The sequence below is a fragment of the Nipponia nippon genome, unplaced genomic scaffold (genome assembly GCF_047370975.1).
Source record: "Nipponia nippon isolate SJK-2023a ecotype South Korea unplaced genomic scaffold, ASM4737097v1 scaffold_2, whole genome shotgun sequence".
In the NCBI taxonomy this organism is placed as follows: Eukaryota; Metazoa; Chordata; class Aves; order Pelecaniformes; family Threskiornithidae; genus Nipponia; species Nipponia nippon.
Window position 1 is genome coordinate 23677874 of NW_028262336.1, and position 15417 is coordinate 23693290.

General features: G+C 38.7%; 1 long non-coding RNA gene across 1 annotated transcript in view; it reads left to right on the forward strand.

Moving 5' to 3' along the window:
• Window positions 1-15417, forward strand: part of LOC148055694 (uncharacterized) — a 63301-nt gene that overhangs the window by 28680 nt on the left and 19204 nt on the right. The window lies entirely within an intron of this gene.

Here is a 15417-nt window from a genome sequence, read left to right on the forward strand (position 1 = left end):
GAAGGTGCACTTGAACCATGTCTGTATCTGCCTTGACTGGAAGGTGATGCCGTTATTTGTGGTGTAACTATTGACATGCTTTATTGGTAGGGTGTTGTCTTGAAAACAGAAAGCCTAGACCAAAGCATAATTCTGCCAGTGCCCTATCTGTGACCCTGATACATTGCTTTCCCTCTCTGTGTCTGTATGCTCTGTCCTGCTCCTGCCTTTCTTGTTGATAGCCTTGTCCCTTCAGCGTGGGGACAACTCTTGCAAAGCGTTTGGATGACGCCTTTTGGAAGAGCTTCTGGTTTTGTCAGCTGCTGTATTACTGCAATATGGGAAACATAAATATGTACCTGTCTTCTGGGGTGGCCCCAAATTGTTGTGTGTTTTACTCAGGCAAGAACTCATACAATTAAAAATACTTGTAGGCTTGAATCTCTTGTGCTAATTAGTTTTCCCCTGAGTCCCTGTTGACAACTAATCGCTCCATGAAATTATGCTGGACAGTATATTTAAAACTAATAATAAAAAAGGGAAAACTGCCTGGGGAGGTTCCTTAATAGAAACAAGGTTTGGAAAAGAGTAGAAAGTCAAAGACAAAGCATCAGTCTACTTGTTCTGCGAGACTGAAACAGCTGTTGTGCTGCATGAGCCAGCAGCTGCCAAGGCCTTCAACTCGGAGGAATTCTGCCGTAATTATCCTGACTAATTACAAACTTCACCTGGCTTTAATTCAGTAACGTAACTTACTGAGTATTTTTCCATTAAGATGACTTGTGTGTGTAGGCACAGCAGGGATTCATTTGGGGACATCTGTCTGTTTTTGGTTTGGTTTTTTTTTTTCCTCCTTTCCTACACTTTTTCCTCTTTTATTATGCTAAAGGGCAGTAGAGTTCCTGCACATGTGAGTGTAACCATCACATGAATACCAAAAGAATGCAGCATGTTGTTTTAAAAACAAATGCTGAGTAAAGCAATAATGATTTGCTGCTTATTGTAAATCCTTGCCAATTTAATTATTTGTTCTGCTCTGAAGATTTACGTGGGATTCTCACCAAGACTTTAGAAAGACTAGCAGCAGTGTAGCATGTTCATCCCTTTCTCTCTCTGATCTGTCTATGCAGCCATGACTACTGTGCATGGTTTCCATGTGCAGTCATCTAAAGTACACTATTTCTGAGGATTTCAGCTGATCTTTGTGAAACTGTATCTACTCTCTAATGTAATTTTTGGAATATGATATAAAACTTTGAGCTGTTTTATCTTGCAACATCACTGTTATATTAAGTTTAAATAAGATGCTAACCAGCTCTTGGTCAAACATCATTATATCTTGTTACTCTTTTACACCACTGCTGGCAGCTTATTTTGATTGCAGACCTGCATATTGTGGATGTAAAAAGGGGTTGCTTTGTTTTTCTTGCTGTATATCCCTACAGAAAGTGTTTTATTTATTTAAGAGTCCCAGAGCAAACAAAACTGGAGTTTGAATTGACTTCTTAGATTTAAACTCTCCTGCAGAGGATGTGGGATAGAGGTACTTGGCATGACAATTTACGACAGAGAGATTTTAAAGGAAGTGTCACTTGCATTAAGGGATATTGTTGTTGTTTTAAGAGGTCTGAGGGGTTTTGGATGTTGAATTTAGGTTTTTTGGTGTCGGTTGTTTGTTGGTTTTTTGGTTGGTTGGTTGTGTTTGGTTTTTTTTTTAACCCAGCTGAGGATAACTGTGTATGGGTGACTAAGGAAACACGTAATAACAATATAAAAATGTCTTATTTACAATTGACAACTAACTTGGAACACGTTGTGCCTCTCAAGTTAGAAATATCTGCACCGATCCTTCCAGCTAACAATAGCAGCCAATGGTAGTTCACAAAATGGTAGTGCAGATATAGTAACTGCCTTTATATTTGTGCCTCTACTATTAATGTTTGTGGCTCTTCATTGCATGTATTAGAGCAATTATCTTCTATTTTGCATAATAGCATTACTTTTTAATTAGTTATTGATTAGTTAAAAAAATTTTAAAAAGCTTTTTCAGTGTTGGGTCTATTTCTTTCACGCATTTATGAACCTGATCCAAAGTCCGTTGAAGTCAGTAGAAAGACTTAACAGATCTTACTTTCCTTCTTCCCTCCCCTCCCCCCACAACCAACTGCACCATGAAGGCAATAAGGTTTTGGTAACAAATAATGGGACTATTCATACAAAACTGAAAGAAATAAGAGGGAACTGGCCATTGTACTTTTTCTATCTGATATTTGAGGCTGTTAAAGCACACAAGAATTGAGCCAAAAGTGGAAATGTGCAAGCAAAGTCTGAGGACAAATTGCAGAACAGGTCCTTGGAGCGGTACAGGAGCTGCAAGTACTTAGCACCTCTCCAGCAAGGTCCCAGAGACAGGCGTCCTTTCATTGTGCTGATGACACGTGTGACTGCTTAGGAAGGGTTTATTAATCCTCCAAGTACAAAAACAAAAGTGGCCAGATGAGAGAATACCAAAGGTGATCAGCTTGCCAAAAGGTTTTGATTTCAAACATGTGTCTCTAGAGTGGTGTGGACTTTATGGGGAGGTTTGTACAGCTGAAAGATCAGCACCACGTCTGTTTCTTTTTCTTCTTCTCTGTTCTACTTGTTTTCTGTTATGCTCAGCAGTTGCCATTAAAATCTTTCCTATTGCTGTAGACCTTGCACTAATTCACTGTGACATTAAAGCTGGAGAATACTGTAATACTAGTAATTAGGCCAAAAGAAGAATAATAAAGACTTTTATAGTTACTATTGCAGATGACTGCTGCAGATAGAAGCAATCTTTCAGTTGCAATGAATTGTTAGGGCATATCCTGACCTCCTCCTACTCCCTCTCCTAATATGAATATTACCATTTTCATAATCAAGTTTTAAATGAAAGAGTTTGATTTAAATGTAGTTTTATTTATCAGATATCATATATGTATAAAAAGTTCACAATTATTTCAAGTTATCCTCTCATAGAAATCTGGAGTTACCTGGAACAGCTATGAACACTTTATTTTGTGTGCTTTTCTTGAAATATTTTGGGTAATAATCTGCCAAGAGGAGTGACAGATTGAAGAAATCTAGGAAAATATAATAAAACTTTAGCACTGCTTTCTTCTTAATTTCTATTTTCAAAGACAGATTATAGTTTGTAGAGACTATTCTGGTGATGGTCTCTTGTCAGGAGGGTAGCTATGGGGCAAAATGGATTTGCATACAGGTTAACACTTGTACTGAAAGCAATTTTGAAAGGTATGTCTGTTTTGGTGCTGTATTCCTAAAATGTGCTAGGTGCTAACATGTTAGTGCTCTGGGGTAGTATCTATTACTGTTATTTTCCAAATTAAAATAAACAGTAATTAAAAAAATCAAGTTTTCCTTGTTTCAGTGAGTAAATTTATTTGAGAAAATAAGTATTTCTTTGTGTATCATGATGTAGCACAAGTTCCTCAGAGGAGATGCTCTGTTTGTTTCTGCTGAAGAACAGGTAAAAGCAAATGCTGCTCTTTATCCCCAAATTTAACAGACCTTTGGCTTTTTCCTTCTGTTCTGTGGGACACAGAGACCTTGGAAAGATTTGGAGGCATCATGGGGGTGAGCATGGTTAAGGAATAAATATTGTCTGGTTCCTCTTCATTCAGGGATGTTTATTAGAAGCACGAGTGTGAAAGACAGTTCAGGGCTGTTTGCATGAGACACTGACAATTAGGTAGAGACTGACACTGCAGAAAAAGTAGAAAAGGTGGGGAGAGAGCGATGTGGTAAGTCAACCTGTAAAAGTAAGCATATGGCTTGAATATGTTACATTTCATATCCTAGTTATTGCTGGATTGTCTCAGAAAACCATCAGGACATACAGAAATAAGTCAATGGTGAGACTTTTAAGTTACAATTTACTCCAAGCACCATCAGCAAGAATGAATAAATACAAAAAATAAAAATAATTTTTAAAAAGCAAGCTCAGCTTTTTTAGGCATGTAGTTTATTTTGCTTAGGGAAAGAAGACAACTGGGAACTAAGGCACTGCAGGCTAGTGGCATAAGCTCATTTTGTTGAAGTGTACAACTATTAAAGTGACAATTGGGAAAGTCATTTCGAGAGAGGAGGGAAACCGAAACAGTTTAGGAAATACATCCATAGCAGGTAGAGGTTATGCTTGTGATGCCCCAGCTGTCAGTTAGACCTAGGTGCAGAAATAAAAATACATTTGATGGATTAATTAGCCAGTTTAGTAAACAGCACTGGTGTTCTCTTATTTAATCTCATGTGCACCAGCTAGACCCAGTTCACAAATACTCTTGAGTGGATACAAACCATCCTGCTAATTCCTTTCTGACGCTAGCGGATTACAAGAGAGTTAAACAAGCAGAGAAGGACATGTACCCTGGGGTCTCTCAAGACTCTCTGAAAAAGTATGCTTGTACTTATTCCAGTGTGTAATGGCATATGCCCTCAGACCTTTCTTTTCTTTTCCTTTCCTTTAATCAATGTTTCTTTCAGAATATTATTTGAATAAGGATAGAAGTAATGATTTTTTTCTTTTTTCTTTTGTTTCTATTTTTTTTCTTCTACGCTTCATCATCAGTAATTCCTTTTTTCCTTCATTATTTGTATAATTAGCAAATAGTGGATGCAATTGACCAAAATGTCTTTTAGTCTTTTAATGTTGAGAGCTGAGAGGCACTGCAGGTTTATAGTTTCTGCTCATTCTGTTCGGTATTTGTTTTATTTCTGAACTACCTTTTAAGTTTTTAGGACTAATAACATGGACAAATTCTTGCAATTATGGAGGAAGATCCCAAAGTTTTTCCATAAGGACTTTTTTTCCTGTCCCAATACATAGTTTCCCTGAAGTTAATGGAAGTTACATGCATGCATTGAAGGTAGAGTATATCCCCAAAGGTTTTACTGGAAAATTTGACAATGCTAAAATAAACAGAGGGTTGTGGCAACATGCTTCAGTGAAAACAAATGCTCACTCTGTTAGCTCAGCTGCTCTGGTGCGGGAAAGCGGTTCTCTTCCAGAGGCTCTCTTGTCAGATGCCCATAGGACTTTAGCTCATTTAGCATTTAACATTTCCACTGTGCTTGACAGAAAATCTGCAAAACTGCCAAAATGTGATTGGATATCGAGGAGGTCTAGGTCCCTTCCAGTCTCTTGCCTTCACTTGCAGAGTCTGAGTCAGGGCAACGTCTACGTGGATTAAAGACACTAGTAGAGAACAGAAGTTTGAATAGAGTCTGTGGTTTTCTATAGAACACACATTTATCTTTTTTTTTTATTATTATTATTTATAGTGACTTTGCTTTTCTCTATAGACCAGCAACCATACAGTAGTATATAAGGTCTTAGGGAGCGGAGCAGAGACTGAAGCTTCCTTGTTTTTATTCAGATACATTTCGGTTGCTCAGTGTTCCTGAGGAGTTGCTGAACGATGTAGTGGAACTGGGCATTTGCTCTGAGTGTGCCATGAATTTCTATAAAGATGGCATGCACGTGCTCTTTCACAAAGGTTCTCTCTTTACCTTAATCTAGTCATTTCAGATTGAAAGTCTGGGATTGTTTTTTTCACTTTGAATGCATAAAAAAGGTGGGGGCTGGAGGTTGAAACAGTGAAAAGTGAAGCAAGAAAAAGAAAAGAACAAAGAAAAGTAATGTTTTGTCATTTCCAAAGAGATTATTCCCTTTCTTTATTTCCTTTCAGCCTACAACACTAGTGTATAATGAATACACTACTTTGGTGAAATAGACTTTCTGTACCTACTCAAGTATACTGAATAAGTCAGAGTTGGAGTAGGTATAGTTAGGCTTTTTTTTTTTTAATCTGAGATATACAGCAACACTGTCCTGAAATCTTGTAGGTAAATTTTCAGTGTTTACAGGAAAATTGAATCCGTTTCTGTTTCAGCAGTGTTACCAGGACTTTGCTATGGAGCTGCTGCCACAGTACTGCATGCTAATATCTAGTTCACTAGATAGTAGGAGAAAAACCAGTGTGTTCATGGAAACAGTGCTTCCTCGGACAAGTAATAATCAGCCTAATGTTGATGTCATGCTGCAATCAGACTCTGACAAGGTTTGCAAATATCTTGAAAGGAACTGCTCATCTTTGAATGCTGTAGATCAAAGCCCAGCTGGAACAAAAAACAAGTATGCTGCATGTCAGCTGCAGAATTTTGTTGATGAGCACAGCATGTATAAGCAGAGGCCACTGCTATCATCACCGGCAGGAACAGCCAGATGGACTGGGCTGGTCGAATACTTAAAATCTTGCTGCATAACCACAAAAACTAAAAATGAAGCTTAAAAACCCATTACGCATCTCCAGAGCCTCAGACTGTCTTTTTAAAGCTTCAAGTCCATTTTTAATCTGTGCCAAAGACTTTTTTAGACATGTCTGTTCTCAGGAACTTCTGTCTGTTTTTTGCCATTCATGAGAATAGAATCAGTCCTGGGGAGGGATAAGATGTGGGATGGTGGTTCAAGCAGAAGGATAGTCTATAAACCCTCCCAGCTCTGCCACAGATATGGATGCTCTGTAACTGGGAAAGTCATTTGCTCTCCATGTGCACTTATTTTTCCAACTGTGAAATGGGGGCAATATCTCATCTATAACTGTAACATAAAGCCTGATTCATTAATGTGTTTCCAGTGCACTTTAGGCTCTATGGAATGAATAACTAGCACCCTGTGAGAGAAAACAGACAGCCAACAGGTTAAAATATAGTTTGTGTTACACCAAACTAATCCTCTGGATACTGTGCTTTTGAGGCAAAATAATTTGCTTTTTTTCTGCTATAATGTCTCTATTGTATTTGAGGATTAAGAGGTTGTGGAAGGCTAAAGCAGGCTTCTCCATGTGTTGGCACCTCTGCTATTGCTGTGGCACAGTGAGGCCAGCCTGCACTGGAAGGGGCATGTCATATGCATTACTTCTGTTTGCACTGTGCGTTTAAACTGACCTTGAGGTGGCCATACCAGAGTTAAAAGGTGTTGCAAGAAAGGACCTAATCTAGGCTAGAAAATCTTTCAGTGATGTTGTGCAGAGCTCCAAAAGCCTGTGTTAAATGTATGCTTACTTCCTTGATGTGGAGGGAGGCAGTGGCAACCTGGCTGGCATGTAAAGCAGGGAAGCCTATGTCTTAACCTATGAAACCCAGTCAATATTGCAGTACGAGATGACAGACACTAATGCTACTATCTGACAATTTTAGGCAATTGGTTTATTCAGAGCAAAAATAAAAGACAAAGAAAAAGCCCAACAACGAAACCTTACATAAGGTTTGCTGTTTTGTCTTTTTTTTTTTTTTAAAAGAGAGTGTTTTTCCTTTGCCCTAGACTTCCCTTGTGATGTTTAAATATGAAAGTTATGCAGTGAGAACTTTTCTTTCTCAGAAAAACATAAATCACCTAAGAATCACATAGAGAGGAACCTCTAAACCAATTTTTTTTTTAGTCTCTGCACGCTAATTCTTAGCGCTTTATCTTATAATGAGTCCTGTGGGGCTAGAGCTGAGGGGTATTTCTGTTTGGGCACGTTCACAAGTGGAAGATCTTCCTGGAGCTTACCAGGTTCCCAACTGAATTCCCTGAAGCATTGCTCTTGTAGTGTGATGTGATGAGAGAGTGAGTACGTTTATTACTACCTGGATTATAGCTGTGCTTTCACACCCCATCAGTGCTTAGAGCCTAAAAGGAACAGAATCTCCACGAAGGCCTTCAAGCCAGATAAACAAGGGAAGCACGCTCAAAGAAATGACATCAATGTCCAAAGCCACACACCCACTCACAGAGACCGCAACAAGCGCAGAATCCATCCTCCTGTTCTGCTTTGCAAGTCAAAAACCTCTATTTAAGACTTTGCCTAGTACTTTCCATTGGATGCAGAGCCAATAGCACCTAATGTCAGGTGGTCTTGAAAGAGGTTGACAGACTGTATCTTAGGAGTTCAGTGCCAGATCCTGGGAAGTCTGAATTTGTATCCCCTTGCAGATCACACTAATTTTCAGTAATCTTGAGAAGAAAGAAAAAAAAAAAATCCTAAAATAATTGCATGACATAACATTCCACTTCATCTCACCTAATAAAGCATTTCTATGTATGTCTTTTACCATTGCAAAAATGAGCAGATGTTGTGGGGTAGACTCTCACTCTGATTACACCGATGTAGATCAAGAGACACCTTTGAACTCAATTTGTTTATCTGCAATGTTCTTGTTTTTCATGTAGTGCTTTGGAAAAAATAATTTGCAACTGTGAGACCTGAAAGTGGTTTATGGAAAGTTTAAGGGCGGGAAATAGTAACTACTCAGGTAACTGTAGTTATTTTTTGTTTACATTCATAAACTAAGGTAAGATTTCAGCTCCTTCTCTTTATGGTGAAACAGATCAACTTTGATTCTAAAATAAGGGACAATATAAAGATCCAGGATAAAATTCATAGAAAGGAAAGAAGATGAAATAAATTTGAACAAGCTTTTTCTCTGTTATGCTGTGATTTCTGCTAAATTTAGGCATTTATATAATTATGCTGAAAACTGCAGTGTTTCTGAGATGGCATTGAATATTGTCCGTGATTAGTTTAAGCTTTTTTCACTAATTTATCCCTGCTAAGACAGCACTATAATAGGAGACTTAAAGCTTTTGTGTGTGCTATGCATCGTGTCTGGCTCAGGAGAGCAACTTAAACATCTTTGTTTTACCTGTGGTATCTTCCTGAAGCCTGAAGGACTACTTAGTTATAACTATGCCAGGAAAATGTGTTCCAGTACATATATACCTTCTCTGTATTATATCTGTAGTAGAAAATAATTTGAAACTGACATACACTGACCTCCAGTAGGTAATTATCTGATAAAATTGATACTTAACTTCAAAATGCCTAAAAAATTATAATGTCAGATTGATGTTTATTCCTAAAAGCATTCTGGAGAACTTCCCCTTGATCTTAGATCAGTCTGTTGTCAAGTTCCTTAAAGGCCACATCATTTACAAATGATATGAACTGCAGATCTATAATTCACGTGGAGCATAAAATAAGGTTTAAAACATTTGTACTAAAAAGGTAAGGTGATCCTATATTAAATCATATTTATGGCCTAATTTTAAAGTACAGAATCCTTCTGACTGAAGTTTAGTACTTCTTTTTATTTTTTAGAATTTATTAAAAAGGAAAAGTAACTGTGACAATGATGTTGGCAGACAAATGGGCTCTTTTTTAAAATCCTTGTGTTGATCTGTCATATTATTTTCCATTGGCTACCCCTACACTTTCTGCAGATTGCTTTCAGCCACATTTTTACTAAATGTTTTTGGAAGTGCAAAGAGCAATGTAAACTGCGGATTTCACCATTACTCTTATGATATTGCAAGCTCAAGGTTAATGGAATTTCTTTGTGGATAAAGAAGAAGAATAACTACATTTTAAGTTAAATCACCTTTGTGGGTACAGCCAAATTGCAGGAATTCTAGAAACCATTGCCATTATAAAATACAAAAAAAAAAATATTTAAAATTCTGGGTGCATTTTGCTATTTTTTCTTCCTTCTTATTAAAGTCTAAAGACTCCTCCTAAAAGTTTGCATTTCTTGTCCTGCTGTGTAAAAACAACTTTGCTGTTATCATCTTTTCACAAACATCTTTTAAAATATTTTGAGAAGTGTAATAATACTGTTTGATATAATTAGCATTTTCTTATCATTGAAACCTTAGTCTTGATCTCTCTATGAAAATTTTACCAATAGAAAGTAAAAAATGACATATAGTGTCTGGTTCAAATGAATTGCTCCTCGAGGCCTTTCTCTAGCAAAATGTAAAGATTCACCAGTGTCTAAGTTCATAAATGTCCTTAACCATTTAAAAGTCATGTCTTTAATTACACCTTTGGAGATCTGACAAGCATTTACTAATATGACATTGAACAGTGTTTTGGCAGTATTCTCCCTGAGATTTGTTTTCTTTGAAATGTTAGCTAGAGTTATGCTGGCTTTCCTTTAATAGCAAAGAAAAATTGCAACAATAATTATTTCCATACAATACAAGATTAACTTTTCTTTCCACTTTGCCATAGTGATATGAATTGTCCTAAAGTTTGCTTTTATAGTTTGTGGGCCCTAGAAGTTAATAGTCATAAGTGAAAACAGGCAAGCTTTCAGAAAGATTGGTTGCTTCAAAAACATGTCTTACCTGGTAAAATTCCGATGCAATTATTTTGTCCCTCTCTAGGTATGCACTTGCTTGCACTGCACAGAAGTGGGCACAGAATTCCACCACATTACTGGCAAGCAGCTTTCAAAGCAAGGGAGAAGCAAGACTGCTATTGCAACTAGGAAGCTGGCAACACACTTCATTTAGTGCAGGAATAATTTTGTCCTTAAAAAAAAAAAAACAACCAAACAAACCAACAAAAAACCAAACTCCATTAACTTTCCTCCTTATACTTTTTTTCTCCTCACTCCGATGTGTTATAAATCTTGCTCTTCCTGATTCCCAGAACAACCATGCAACTTATTGTTATATTCTGCTTTTCCATACCACCACCCCACCCCCCATGTGCTGTTGTCTTACTTTTCTCATCTGGACAGCTTTCACTCTTGTCCTAGTGGGATATGAAATTGCTTTTTCTTTCTTGTCCCAGAAGCAGTTCCTGTTTCTGGCCTTCCTCTTTTAAGTCACTTGAAAATAGTACCTCTCATACCTATGGCATGGTGGACTGGGGGTCTCTGCATCACATTCATACTGCTATCGTGTTGTGTTGATGCTGGGTAGCTTCCTTCATCTCCTTTGGACATTTGAGGCATCGATCCTCATTCTCTAACGCTCATGGCACTGACTTAGTTTCTGGTATGTCCTATCAGCTGTGCACTTGAAGAGGGCACACAGGATAATGAGATGGGAAACACCTTTTTTTAAGACTCTGCTTCTTGGTTTTCTACAACTCAAGTCTGAAGCTGATCATGAATTTGGAAGTTGTGTGGGTCTGTGGGATGTAGAGCTGGGGGAGATGCACAGCTCCCTTGATAGAGGCCCTGAAGACTTGATGGATGAATTGAGAAAAACAGAGAATTGCCTGAGGCTGGTGGGTTGGTGAAGGCAACGTGTAGGTAACCTATTGGGCAGATCAGCGAGCTGAGAGTAGCCTCAATTCAGGAAGGGCTGCATCAGGGCTCACAAAGGAGAGAAAAGGGTATGTTGAAAATAGATAGCAGTGAGTAAATCTTCTATGGAAAAATAGTTACTGCAGCTGAATGAAGGCCTCTTTCTGAATGTGTCCAGTCCCAGGGCAGCTCTGGGGCACCCCTCGGTGCATGCTCAGTGCTGCATGTTTAGACCAAAGTTGGAAGCGCAAGGTGCCAGGCTATCCTGAGCTGCAGTTTGGGAAAAGTGGTGAGGGGAAAACTATGGTTCTTTGAAAGCCCGTATAAGCCTGGCTTTAACCAGCCCTCAAGATGGAGGTTATGAGACCTGGGGACCGGGAAACTTCCCATTTGGGAGGAGGTGGGGTGGGAAGGCATGCCTCTTGCTTGTTCAGAAGTACAGCTGTTGCCAGCCGAGACGCCTGAGGAAACTAGTTTGGGAGGCTCCTTTTTAAAGCATCAGCCTCTGGCAGAGAGAGCTTGACCAGATTCCAGTTGATTCTGTAAACTTTCCTTTCCAGTGAAGAATTGGGATGCCACCTCCAGGATGCTGTGCTCATATTTTAGTGTTGTCACATAAGCCCCCTTTCAAATATCTACAGAAATATGTCCTTCATGCCATCCATGCCCAAAATTCTTTGCTGATGCAGTGCTGTAAGAACTCCACAGAAGTTAGGTTTTATGGTCACCTCTGTTTGAAAATGGTTGTTGTCTTGGTTTCCATTGAATCCATCTGTTGCTTTTTCTCACACATAAGTAGTAATTATGGAGCACTGTTTTGTTTTTAGGATGCTTTGTGGAAGTGCTTCCCAGGTGATAAGACAATAACAGCAATAATAGTTTTGAGGCTGAATGTTTAGTGGTTTAAGCATTTAGGTTTCTCTGCTTAAATGGTACTACTGCATTCATAATTTGACTGTGCTACTCAGTAATAATACTTAAGCTAGAAAAATACGCAATATGAAGAAGAACCAACAATACAGTTACCATTACCTAGTTTTTACAGGTGGTTTTTTTCACCATACCTCTTACAGAAACTCTGTATTGTTATTCCTAGTTTAAGATGGGAGGCCAAAAGACTTGAAGTTACTTTTATTCAAGTTCACCCATCAAATTCTTAATCTGCCTCAGTAATTTATGTCAATATAATAAGTTTTTATTGAAACAATACTGAAATATGCCAGCAAATAAAAAAATGGGATATATCACTGCATATGTGTATTAAAACAAGATCACACCAAACAACCTGATATTTTCATTAAATGAAAATTTTAAGTCACTGATTTTGTAGGCAAGGAAAATATTAGATTTTAGTCTGTGTGGACTTCTGTAATGAATTTGAAATAGTACCACACAGAAAATTATCTATATTGAAGAAGATGCACATGAGTAGCAGAAATCTGAGATTAATAACAAACTGGCAAAAGGTGTTGTTTTGGAGCTGAAGAAGGTTACAGATGAAGTTTCCTTAGGATCACTCCTGAGGTGTGTGTTTCTTACTATTTCATTAATACTTTTCATACAGGGAAAATGCTAGTGAGAACTGTTCATGATGTAAAGTTAACTGGTTTTGGCAGTATGCAGGAGAGCAAAGATTTCATACTGGAACAACTGGTTAATCCTGAGGAATGGAGAAACAGAGGAGGGATGGACTTCATTATTGCAATATGAAGGTTATGGATTTTGGGGCCAATATAAAAAAGAATTCCTGTTGTCATGTAGAAGTTCACCATTGGAAGCAATGAGAGATATGTGTGCATTAATCTTGGAGGCGATCATGTGCTGCCCTTGCAGTACAACTACAAAAAAGGCAAATAGGACTCCAAGGCTTATGAAGTGAAGTGCTTGCAGTTGTGCCTGGGAAAATTTTAACATCATTGTTCAAAGACCTGTGAGATTTCATTTGAAATAGCACCAAATGAATCTAAATTCTCTTCTCCCTAGTAACAAGTGATAGGATGAGAGGAAACGGCCTCAAGCTGTGCCAGGCCAGGTTTAGGTTGGATATTAGGAAAAACTTCTTCACCGAAAGGCTAGTCAGGCACTGGACCAGGCTACCCAGGGAAGTGGTTGAGTCTGCATCCCTGGAGGTATTTAAAAGGCGGGTAGGCATGGTGCTTGAGGACATGGTTTAGTGGTGGACTTGGCAGTGCTAGGTTAACAGTTGGACTCGATAATCTTAAGGGTCTTTTCCAACCTTAACGATTCTATGATTCTAAAATAGAATTTTAGCTGCGTGATAGAGAGGTCACAAATACAGGCAGTCTTTTTATTTTGTTTATTTTTGGTGAATGGTGCAAAAAAATAGTGAATGTAATTTACTGGAAGCAAAACTGGTGATTATCTCTAATGCTTGTGAAAAGCACCAGATCAGCTGAGCAGGTTTCTAACAAGTCTCTCTGTCAGGACAGATATGAAGTAGTAGACACTGATGTGGTATTGCTGACCTCAGAGACTTCATTCACCTCCATGGTGCTTTGTTACCACGCCCCAGCTGAGAATATGCCCCTCCTCTCAGAGAACAGGAACACCCTACTTTGGTCTGCTGAGTCCTGGTCTTGCCACAGGGCTTTATGAACCACTTTCTAAACCCTTACCTCATGCTTGCAGAACTAGATTGCCTTTTAATAAAGGGTTTAATTATAGACATTTGGTGATTCAATTTTCCATTTAAAGCAAGTAAATACAGACTTATTTTTTGATGCTTCAACAAAGGTGCTCTCTGTTTCTGGCTTTATACAGGTGACTACACAGACTGTAGGAATGTGAAAATCATTTAATTTCCAAGGCTGCTGTTCTCCTTTTCTTCTGATGTCTACTGCAAGGATTGTGATCGTTTGTCGTGGTTTAACCCTAGCTGGCAACTCAGCTCACTTCCCCTGGGTGGGAGAGAATCAGAAGGGTACAAGTGAGACTCATGGATTGAGATAATGACAGTTTAATAGGGAAAGCAAAAGCTGCGCATGCAAGCAAAGCAAAACAAGGAATTCATTCACCGCTTCCCATTGGCAGGCAGGTGTTCAGCCATCTCCAGGAAAGCAGGGCTCCATCACACGTAATGGTTACTTGGGAAGACAAACGCCATCGCTCCAACCATCCCCCCTTCCTTCTTTTTCCCCCAGCTTTATATGCTGAGCATGATGTCATATGGTATGGAATATCGCTTTGGTCAGTTGGGGTCAGCTGTCCTGGCTGTGTCCCCTCCCAGCTTCTTGTGCACCCCCAGTCTCCTCGCTGGTGGGGTGGTGTGAACAGCAGAAAAGGCCTTGACTCTGTGTAAGCACTGCTCAGCAATAGCTAAAACATGCCTGTATTATCAACACCACAAATCCAAAATACAGCCCCACACTATGGGGCTACTACTATGAAGAAAACTAGCTCTATCCCAGTCAACACCAGCACATCAGTGCTGCTTTCATAGTAGGTTTCTACTGGGGCAAACAAACAGGTGACCCAGGAGACAATTTTGTACTAGAGCCTGATTCAACACTACACTACAATTTCATTTCTCTTAGGCTGCCAATCTTTATTGCTGTAATTCACTATGGTCATGCAACTTTTATGTAGTCTGAACAAAACTATTGGTCTCCACAACCATTGTTTGTGAATCTATTCAAACCTCTCAAAACCACCTCCACGCCATCTAATATATTTTAACAAAAAAATGTGCATATAAAGGAAATAAATGTAGGTGATTTCCCAATTCAAATTAACAAATGTTAATATTAGTTACATTATGTACTTAAACCAGTTGTAGTTAGTGCTTCCTTAAATGATACTTTTTATACTGTGGAAGATATTACATCATGAGTAGCCATAGATGTTTTACCCCTCACTCATGAAATTGAGAAGCATCAGCAGCATGCAAACCATAAGGGGATAATGAGCCGTTGGTGCTTGAGCACCTCTTGCTGGCATTTCTGTGAAACAATTTCTATGTCTGTTCACAAGGGTGTCACTGGCTGTTCTGCTCTTTTGAACCTGCAAGGGTGATATAGCCATGAAAGGGGAAAAGCTGAAGAAAGATAGTGTACTTTTTTTCCCCCCCCTCTTCAAATGGTAAGACAGGGATCATTAGGTTCTCTGGGACCAGCCTTATTTCAATTTTGAATTAGACAGAAAGTTTGGCTGTTTACTGTGGAGTGGGCAGGGAGGCCTTATCAATGCTGCCAAGAATAAATCATAAATAGTAATAATAATATCAATAGTATATTGCCTTAATAAAGAGTGCATTCTAGAGAGCAACAAAGGCTGGGTTTGCATCACCACCAAGAG